Source organism: Chenopodium album, chromosome 3 (assembly GCF_948465745.1).
Source record: "Chenopodium album chromosome 3, dcCheAlbu1.1, whole genome shotgun sequence".
In the NCBI taxonomy this organism is placed as follows: domain Eukaryota; kingdom Viridiplantae; phylum Streptophyta; class Magnoliopsida; order Caryophyllales; family Amaranthaceae; genus Chenopodium; species Chenopodium album.
The window spans coordinates 31,069,874-31,079,617 of record NC_137836.1 but is presented as its reverse complement, the minus strand read 5'-3'; the positions used below and the strand labels follow the sequence as shown (position 1 = coordinate 31,079,617).

The following is a 9,744-nucleotide window of genomic DNA, read 5'->3' as shown; positions in this document are numbered from 1 at the left end:
TGGTATTTGGGGTCGGGGCAGGTTGTGTAGGTGGTTTTGGGGGTCGGCGGTGGGTCAGGTGGAGTACTTAAGGGCCGATCGACCGTTTTTTGGTGGTTAAGGGGGTGGCCGGCTATTTTTCGGCTAGAAAAAGGGGAGGGGGCTAGGGTTTGGCGGTGGTGGGAAGGTGGCTGGGAAAATTTTGGGTTTTTTTTTTGTTTTTATATTTAATTTTTTGATTTTCTTTTGATTTTTTTGAATTAAAATAAATAGACTAATCATATTATACCATGTGTCATGATTAGACCCTAATGACTAACAGAGTTAACGGTCGTTAGTCATTAATGACACTCGGTGAATTATTTAAAAACTGAGTGGCATTTAGTGAATTATGAAAAGTCCAATGGAATTTGGTGAATTTTTAAATTTGTTAGTGGCATTTGGTGAAATAGCCGATAAAACTATTATTGGCGATCACTTGAATTATAATCATATTAACCCTAAACAAGATTATTAATCATCTTATTAAGCGTGATTACAAGTACCAATTCCCTTTAAACATACATAAAAGGCGTGATCAAGCAATAACAATAAATATCAAGCAACAATAATAATCATAATCAATTACAATGATAATCATAATAACGATCAAGTTAAAAATAAAGCATAATAATAGCAAGATCCTAGGCATGATACCAACAAGATTAATAACAAACCCTAGCATGTCACTAAACAATAAAATCAAAGCTTTAACCCTAACATGATACTAACAATAATATTGGAAGAAAATAGGAAGCATCGCAAGAATCACAATTGTCATATTTGATATTAGAAATTATAGTTATTACCCTAAACATGATACTAGAAAGATCAAAAACACCCTAACATGACACTATGAATCATAATAACCTAGACATGAATTCTATATCATAATATCAATAAATCAATTAAAGCACTCACTTGGATGCCTCATACCTCTTTCTAATAACAAAATACACGCGTTAGTAACTTCAAGGAAAATATAAACAAACAATTAATTCAAATAATTGAAATAGAGATTTGGGACCAAACCCTCAAAAATTAAAACCTTTCACGTCTAGGGCGAAGGCAACTTCGAACTTGGCTAGGTGTTTACAGATCTTGTGAATGCGGAATTTTGTATGCAAAAGGCTAGTTTAGAAAAGAGAGAGAGAGAGAGTAATCAAGAAATTCTTGATGAGAGTTTGGTGAAGAAGAATTGAGAATTCTTAAGAATTAATGAGAATTGATAATTGAAAACAGAGGTCTTAGGAGGCTATTTATAGAGAAAATTAGCCGGATATGATAAAAAATTAATCAGAGTTTCGAAAAGAACAAAACACGACCGCAGCGCCAAACACGCGCCTGTCGCAAAACGCTAGAGTGTAGCGCCAAACACGCGCCTGTCGCAAAACGCTAGAGTGCAGCGCCGAACGCTAGGTCTGTCGCCAGATGCTGCAATCAGTTTTCCATGCGTTTTATTATTTTGATAAAATTTAACCGTACGAGAGGGAAAAATCGTATTTTCCTTAAAAACACTTCTTTTATTCTGATTAAAACTCTTAAAAGTCAACTAAAGTCAATTTATCAATGCTAATTAAATTAGGAATCAAAAGAACCTTATAGAAGAATCTAGAAGACTATAATCAATTCTAATCGCATTAGGAATGATAAATCAATATAGGCCCTCCTCTAGATCATTGGGCCGCATATAAATATCAAACCGGGCCCCGTTTAGTAATTTGGCAATAACTTCCTCTTTATTCATCGGAATTGGCCTTATAATATATCGTTGGAAAGGTCTTTTCGAACCCGATCCAACTACACCATTATTGGACCCTTGCCATGTACCAAACCAAACTGGATTGACTGTTTTCTTAAAATAGGTTTTCAAAAACAGAGAGAAAGAAAAGAAATAAAAACTAGCTGCAACACTAGACTTTCTACACTTTAACTTCATTTGATTATGATTCGACGAGAAAGGTACTCATCACTGGTTTGGTTTTGGGGAGACACAAATGGGTGTCCACAGTTATCTTTTTCCAAATTAAAAGGGATTTTATTTTATTTCTAATTTTCAAAAATATCTTCTGCAAATAAATTCTCCCACGTTTTCTAAAAACTTGCGTCCTAATCCTCCATGATTTTCTTCAAGTCATGGTCTTGCACATTGAGGAGTTCATGTTACCTTAATTTAAGGAACATGATCTTCTTAGTGGGTTGGAGTAGTGGCGTAGTGGAATTGCTGCACAAAGAAGTTTTTTCTAAACGAATTTTGGTCTATAAATAGTTGTTGATTTCAGATGGAAAAAGTCACCCTTGGTCACATAAGTTTTCAAGCTTTAATTCGAGTTAAGAGTCCAATTCTTATGTTCTTATACTAGATTTTATTTTTCTTTCGAGTTGTAATTTTGGGAATGGAGAAGTTTGAGTGAACTTCTGTGTATTAGAAAGAGAAGTGAGAAAGAGAATAGAAAGAGAAAAGAAAGAGAAGAGAGAAGAGAGAAGTGAGAGGAGAGAAAGAGAAGAGAAGAGTGACAAGTTGGGTAACTTGTTCCTCGGGGTTTCAAGTTCGTTGAGGAACTTTAAAGTTTGAGTCTTTAGTTCGTAATAGGACCATTTGCCCTATTCTAGTGAAGATTCTTGTCCCAAAATCCCAAGTGGTCGTGGTTTTTCTCCTTGTTAGGGCCAAGGAGTTTTCCACGTAAAAATCTCTCTTGCATTAGTTTATCTTTCTATTCCTTTAGCTTACTTAGTTTTAATTCCGCAAAAAGTTTGGCTAAACTCTCATACTACAATTCAACCCCCCTTCTTGTATTATTCATTAAAACAAAAATTGGTATTAGAGCCTAACTTCTAGGAAAATTAGGAAACCCTGAAGAAGAAAGTTCTCGGAGAAAATGAATACTCGTGAAAAACTCGAGGAAGGATACTCAACTCAGAGGCCTCCAATGTTTAACGGCAAGTTCTATACCTACTAGAAGAACCGTATGGAGATCTTCATCAAGGCGAAGAACTACCATGTCTTGAGGGTCATTGAGGTTGGTGATTTCGAAGTTACCAAAAGAAATGCTCAGAATGAGGTAATCCCAAAGCCTATGTCTTAATATTAGAAAGAGGATTTTGATAAAATGGAAATAAATGCTATGTCTATGAAATTTCTCCACTATAGACTTGAACATCATGAACACAATCGTGTTATGGGGTTCAAGAACGTTAAGGAAATCTGGGATTTGCTGCAGATCACTCATGAAGGAACCAATGAGCTTAAACGGTCAAAAATCGATCTACTTATGTCTAAGTATGAAAGATTTGAAATGCTGCCTAAGGAGACCATTCAAGAGATGCTAAACCGTTTCACTAACATCATAAATGAGTTGGTTTCCCTTGGTCGAGAGATTCCTACAGATGAGCAACTTAGTAAGGTTCTAAGAAGTCTTCCACAAGATGAAAGATGGAGAGCTAAGGTGACAGCCCTTCAGGAAACTAAAGACTGTACCAAGTTTATCATACTAAGTTAGGTCCAATCAATTTATTTAGACTTTAAAAACACATATCAATTGATTAATTAATTAAGAAAAGTCCTTTAGTCATTAATTAGTTTATTTAGACTCAAACACAAGTCAAACAAACGGTTAGTGTAAATATGCACAAATAAGAGATGCACAAATAGTCAAGTAAGAAGAATATGATGTAATGAGTTTTCAACCTAACCATGGCTCTAGTTCTATAAAGCTCAAGGATAAGGGTTAGTCAAATAGGGTCCACGTTTATGAGTACAGAAGTACCGCGTGGAAGCCTTACCTTTAGAAAGGTTGACGCGTGTGGATGGAACTCCACAAGTTAAACTTGCTTCCACGGTTTGGCGAATTCACAAACTCGGATGTACCCTTGGTTGCCATGAGAGTTTGATTTGGTAGATGGATCATGAATTCCTAGAGGGTTATGGCCATATGTAGAACATATATAGGTTCAGACTCAATTAGGAAGTAAAATCAAGCAAACAATACTAGAACTGTTCCAAACAAGAAGGTAGATTTCTGGATCGATATTGGAAGAACTTAGCGCGAGACAACAGAGATTGTCCCAAGATGATGACTCTGTCGCCACGCGACATTGATTTCGCACAGCGACATAGCCATCGCACTGCAACGAGCTTTGTTTCCATAGTGTTAGTTCCTACATGCCTTATAAACTTTTTGTTCTTAAAATTTTCCTGTTTTTTGTAGAGTTATTTCAATTGTAATTGTGAAAGATATTTCCCAAATTTCCTACATGTAAAAATCCTATGATTTTGATGCATTATAGATGGTCTATCCAATGCGGACCTTTTTTATACTTATGCCTATAATGTTAATCAAAATAATGCACACGAATACTTAGAACTTTTTGAGTCTCATCCACTCATTCTAAATCATTGCAAAAATAAATTTTAGGAATTAAAATAGAAATTCTCCCCAGTGGAGTCGCCAAAAAGGTGTAGAAAATATTTCAAGAATTCCACACTTGAGCCCCACTGTGATCATACATTTAAGTATGTTGGTGTAGACACCTAATAATGTCTCCCCGAAACCAAACCAGATGATGAACAATCTTTCACCGCCATTATTGGTCGGGTTCAGTATTTAATCCCGAGAGTTCTTAAAAAATTGTATTTCAATAAATTTAGTTTTTAATAGTCCGTGGATCAGTTTTGATATTTAGTCAAAGCATAGTTTATTTTTTATTTTGGCCTAAACCTTTTTATTTTATTTATTATTTTGGCCAAATTAATAAATAACAAATCAGAAATGGCCCGAAATTATTAATCGGCACTTAAAAAGGTTGAACAAAATAAGGTTCACTACTACAAAACGAGTGCTTTCTCGACGCTGGACCCTCGACGCTGGGGAAGGAGCGTCAACCAAGGTACATACTATGCGTATATTCGCGACGCTTTTTAAGGTCGAAATTAATTTTCAACTCCAAAAAGCGTCGAGAGCAACTCACGTGCTCACACGTGAATAGAAAACGCACGATAGCGAGTTTAGTGAAAAAATAAACTGCTGAACATAAAACACAAACCCTAACTATTCTTTTCTTTCATTCAGAGTACAAATCTACTCATGGAACCATGGATTTTAAAACTCAGATCTTTGTTCCTCTTCTAATCAATTTCGAATGAGATACTCTATATGCTATATTAGTTTCAAATTCAGATGTTCGATTCTCTTTGAATCAATTTCGTGTTTAGATCTTCGTCCGCCTGGTTCAATTTCGAAATAATTCGAAATAAGGTACACCAATTGAAAATTCAGATCTTCGTCTCTTAATCAATTTAGCATTGAGGTATATCAATTTCAAATGTAGATCTTCATCTACAATTAAAATCAACTTCGTCCCTTTTACTGCAGATAACATTGAGGTACATCATTTCTTTTTTGGATTCAATTTTACTTTTTTTAGTTTTGTGGAATTGTTTTTTAATTTTATTTTTTTTAATAATGTTAAAAAATCATGGTCATTTGTGAGTTTGATTCATGCACAATAAAGATTATTAGGTTTTTTTTTTTTTTTTTGCTAATGTTTTAATTCAATTTTTAAAAATTAGCCTTTTGTTGCTTTCCAGTTAAAGCACAATGTTGATGGGCTTAGTGTTGTTTGAAGCTCAATTTTGTCGAGGTGACTTCATTTCTCCGATTTTTATATGTTTATTAGTTTTCTTATGTTTAATATTACTAGAATTCTATGATTTTTTTTTTTTTACATTGTTAGAAATTAATGGAGCTTGTAATTTGATAAATTAGTTGTATAGAGATAAATTGTGTGAGAAGTTGTATTAATTAGCTTATTTAATCTTGGTGGCAATAGTTATTTGGGATAAGAAAATACCTTAAGTTCTTTGAAGAGCAATATATTAAACGATCAGGTGGTGTAGTAGAGTACTCACTACAAGTTCCTTGACTCAATTTATAAAACTTTAATGTAGAAGATTTATATGTTCAATTAAATTGTACTTATTCGTTGAATTAATATTAGTTTTAATTTAATCAGCCGAATCTAGAGTGTTGGGCTGGTTAAATCAGGATTCAATGCGGCTCTGTTTCATATGGTTGGTGATTTAGTGTGGATTGATATAATAAGGGTTGCTAAATTTCTATGATCGATGAAAATTGGGATTGTGTGTTAAACCATTATCACTTCAGTTGGCTATGCTAATATTTCTACTAGTGCCCGTTTGATAGCTATGCTTGATCATTTTAATGGGGTAAAGCATGTATATTTTTATTCATTTACCCCGAGATTTGATTAGTTTGGTGGAATGTGATTTTATATGACTGATAGATGTTTATAATTCAATATGCTCACTGACCCGTAATATATTCTTTATGAATGCATGTTGGCTTTTTTTTTTTTTCTTTCTTTCTTTCCTTCCTGTGACCAGACATCAATTGATTGTGTCTTTGGAGTTTGGACTTTGGCTTTTGCATGTTTATAGTTGTCTTTATTTGTATGCACTTCAACTTGTAATATGCTGTGTACATACATTTGCAATTGATGTTACATTTTTGGTGTTTAATCTAGACTTCTAGGCTTCTAGCTGAGATGGACTATGTAAACATATCAAATCCTAAATTTCTTGATGGAGAAAAAGTTGTAGATGGACTACATAAACACTTAACATCAAGTCTTCGAGAACTTCATTATCTATCCTTAATCTAAAGGTACCTATCAAGACATACTTGATTAATGAGCATATGTTTTGTTGTTATTTTATTTCCTTTACATATCTGGGTTCATTTTGGCTGTCAGGATGGTGGCATTTGAAAGGACCATCAAAACACTAGCTATTCTTCCTCAAAATCCAAATGGGGCCATGACAGAACACGTACGAAAACTCGAACCTGACTATATTTGCAGGATTATGAGTTTCATGTCCCTTTCCTGGTTATTTATTCATTTTGAAATCAGACTGGCATAAACGGACTGCCTAGTAAGCAGACTAAGTAGTAAGTACTAGTATCTTATCATACATGATAATTTAGAGACATATTAGAACAAATGGGGTATTAAACTAAGGGAAATTTCCATTGGTACACCCGTGGTTTAGACTTTTTCCATTGATACACTCCAAAATTTTTGCCTTCCCATCGACACACCCAAGGTTTAGTCTTTTTCCCAACCGTGACTAACACCGTAAAAAAGTATTTCATTAAGTTAAAAATAATTAAGGAAAAGACTATACTACCCCTTTTAAATATCTAATGTCTCGATTTGCGTGTTGAAAATTATTCGGTTAAAGTTTTGGAAGTCATGTTAGTCTTTAAGGATCTAAACCTCGAAATTAGCAAAAAAAAAATAAGCGCAAATGTCTCATGTGCATGTCAAAAATGTCTCGGTTCGCGTGTCATTACTTTTTTGTGATAGTAATTGTTCGGTTAATGTTTTAGGGGTCATTTTGATCCTTTAAGGAACTAAATCGAACTCGAAATTGTAAAAAAATTGACAAAAATGTCTCGTTTTGAGTGTCATGACAAAACAAAAAAGAAATATGATGACGTGCAAAATGAGATATTTTTGTTAATTTTTTGACAATTTCGAGTTCGATTTAGATCCATAAAGGGTCAAAATGACTCCTAAAACCTTAACCGAACAATTATTATTACAAAAAAGAAATGACACGCAAATCGAGACTTTTTTGACACGCATATGAAACATTTGTGTTATTTTTTTTTCAAATTTCGAGGTTAATTTGGATTCCTAACGACTAGGACTCCCAAAACTTTAACCGAACAATTTTTGACACGAAAATCGAGACATTAGATGTTTAAAAGGGGTATTATAGTTTTTTCCTTAATTATTTTAACTTAATGAAATACTTTTTAACGGTGTTAGTCACGGTTGGGAAAAAAACCAAACCATGGGTGTACCGATGGGAAGGCAAAAATTTTGGAGTGTATCAATGGGAAAAGTCAAAACCACGGGTGTACCAATGGGAATTTCCCTTAAACTAATGGTGCATTATTTGTCCAATTTGTCTTAGAGATTAACTTGCATGAAAACTTCTATTTATGGTTGAAATACAATTTGAAGAATAAATTTTCAGACTTTAGCTTAATTCTATTAAGCTTTATTTGTTCTACAATAATCCTCATTAGTCTATTGAAGGTCAAGGTCTGATTTAAGTAGGAGCTCAATTTTAGAGCTCCCACCACTAAATCTCGTATATTTTCAAGTCTTAGACCAATTGGCTTGTTTTCTTTTGTATATTCTTTCTATTTTTGTCTTGGTGCTATTTTTTTTTTTACTCACTAGGCCACTAGTCTACTGCTCTACTTCATGTACTTGTCCATTTTTTGATGCACATTACATCTTTATTAACCAAGTGCTCTGTATTATTTTTCATTTAGATTTCAAGACAACGAATACTTCAAGAGATTAGGAACGATACACGGAGAATTGCAAAGAGCTGCATAAGCCTTATTTGTGCTTAGGAACGGTACACAATTTTCTTAGTGTGGCTCACAGTTTGCTCTCTATTTCTTTGTTTTCCTTGTTAATTTTCTGTTTTTGAGAGTGTGTTTGATATTTTAGTTATAGTTGGAGGATTTATGAGTTGTATCTTGTGTTTAGTCTGTTTATAATCTACTCTAGTGTATTTTTTTTTTTATCTAAATGTGTTTTATTATTTTTTGCTCACTAGTTTTATTGTGTTTTATCGTTTTGTTTATCTATTCCTTTAGTTTTAAAACACTCTTCAAAACTATGAACTGATCATATGGCCTAAGACCTAGCTACTCAATTTACTTTTGAAAATAAATAAAGTAATTGTTTGTATAATAAATTAACATATACTCGTATTGAATGTCAAAGAACAATGCCCAGATATATAATATAAATATCACCTTATCTTGCTTTGCATCAATGAAAGAGTGAGACTATCTTTGAATTAATACTACATTTTCGCTTCACTAATTGATTGAAATTGTTGAGCATTCTACTAATATAATTAATGAGGTTCTCTACTTTCTTTCAGAAATTTGTAGATTAATAAATTAAGATGTTAGCATATTTTTTTAAGGTATGATACTTCATATATGATTATATATATATAATGCTTGTCAAGTGATTTGTGAACATGACAATTGACTTGTAAGAATTGTTTCTTTTTTACATGTGCAATATGTTGCTTGTTCTAATTTAATTTAGTATTTGTTAAACCAAAATGGTAGCCAGCATACAAACTATGGAACTTGCTTCAATGCACCGTATTTTTGATGTTTAGGTTCAATGTACTGGTCTAAAATATGATTTGAACTTTGCTTTATGCCCTCCTGCAAGCAGATTAAGGAGCAGTTAATTGGAGATCGAAATTTTTTTTGTGAAGAAATGAATGGAGTAGTCTGCTGGACAGCGTATGAACTCATTGATTTAGAAGAAATTCTTGAAATCAAAATGTGTTGTTACAATAATATAAATAAATTTCATGGAAACATTGTTGTGCTAGTTTTGCTTGTATGAATATTTGAGTGTAAGAGAATATGTTATGGAGTAATTAATTTTTATCAAATAAAATGAGATTTTTGTCAATTTTGCACAAGGTTACAAAGTTGTTTACAATTACCTGCCCTAATATTTATATTCGTTAAAAAGCGCTAATAGAAGTATTAATTTTGAAAAGTTAAAAATTCTCGATGCTTGGTATTTTAGTGACATGGACGCTAAAAAGCGTCACCAAATTTCTTGAAAATAAAGACAGGAAAAGGA

General features: G+C 33.1%; 1 long non-coding RNA gene across 3 annotated transcripts; it reads left to right on the top strand.

Annotated features, from left to right (window-relative positions):
* The first annotated feature begins 5,077 nt into the window (after nt 1-5,077).
* On the top strand, nt 5,078-9,542 carry LOC145613062 (uncharacterized). Of its 3 annotated transcripts, none has more exons than XR_014106857.1 (6): nt 5,078-5,401; nt 5,606-5,658; nt 6,562-6,701; nt 6,790-6,865; nt 8,388-8,476; nt 9,322-9,542. It is a non-coding gene; the product is annotated as an uncharacterized LOC145613062 (long non-coding RNA). The 3 variants fall into 3 exon arrangements; XR_014106855.1 differs by having other exon boundaries at nt 6,790-6,986; XR_014106858.1 differs by lacking the exon at nt 5,606-5,658 and having other exon boundaries at nt 6,790-6,986.
* The last annotated feature ends 202 nt before the right edge of the window (nt 9,543-9,744 follow it).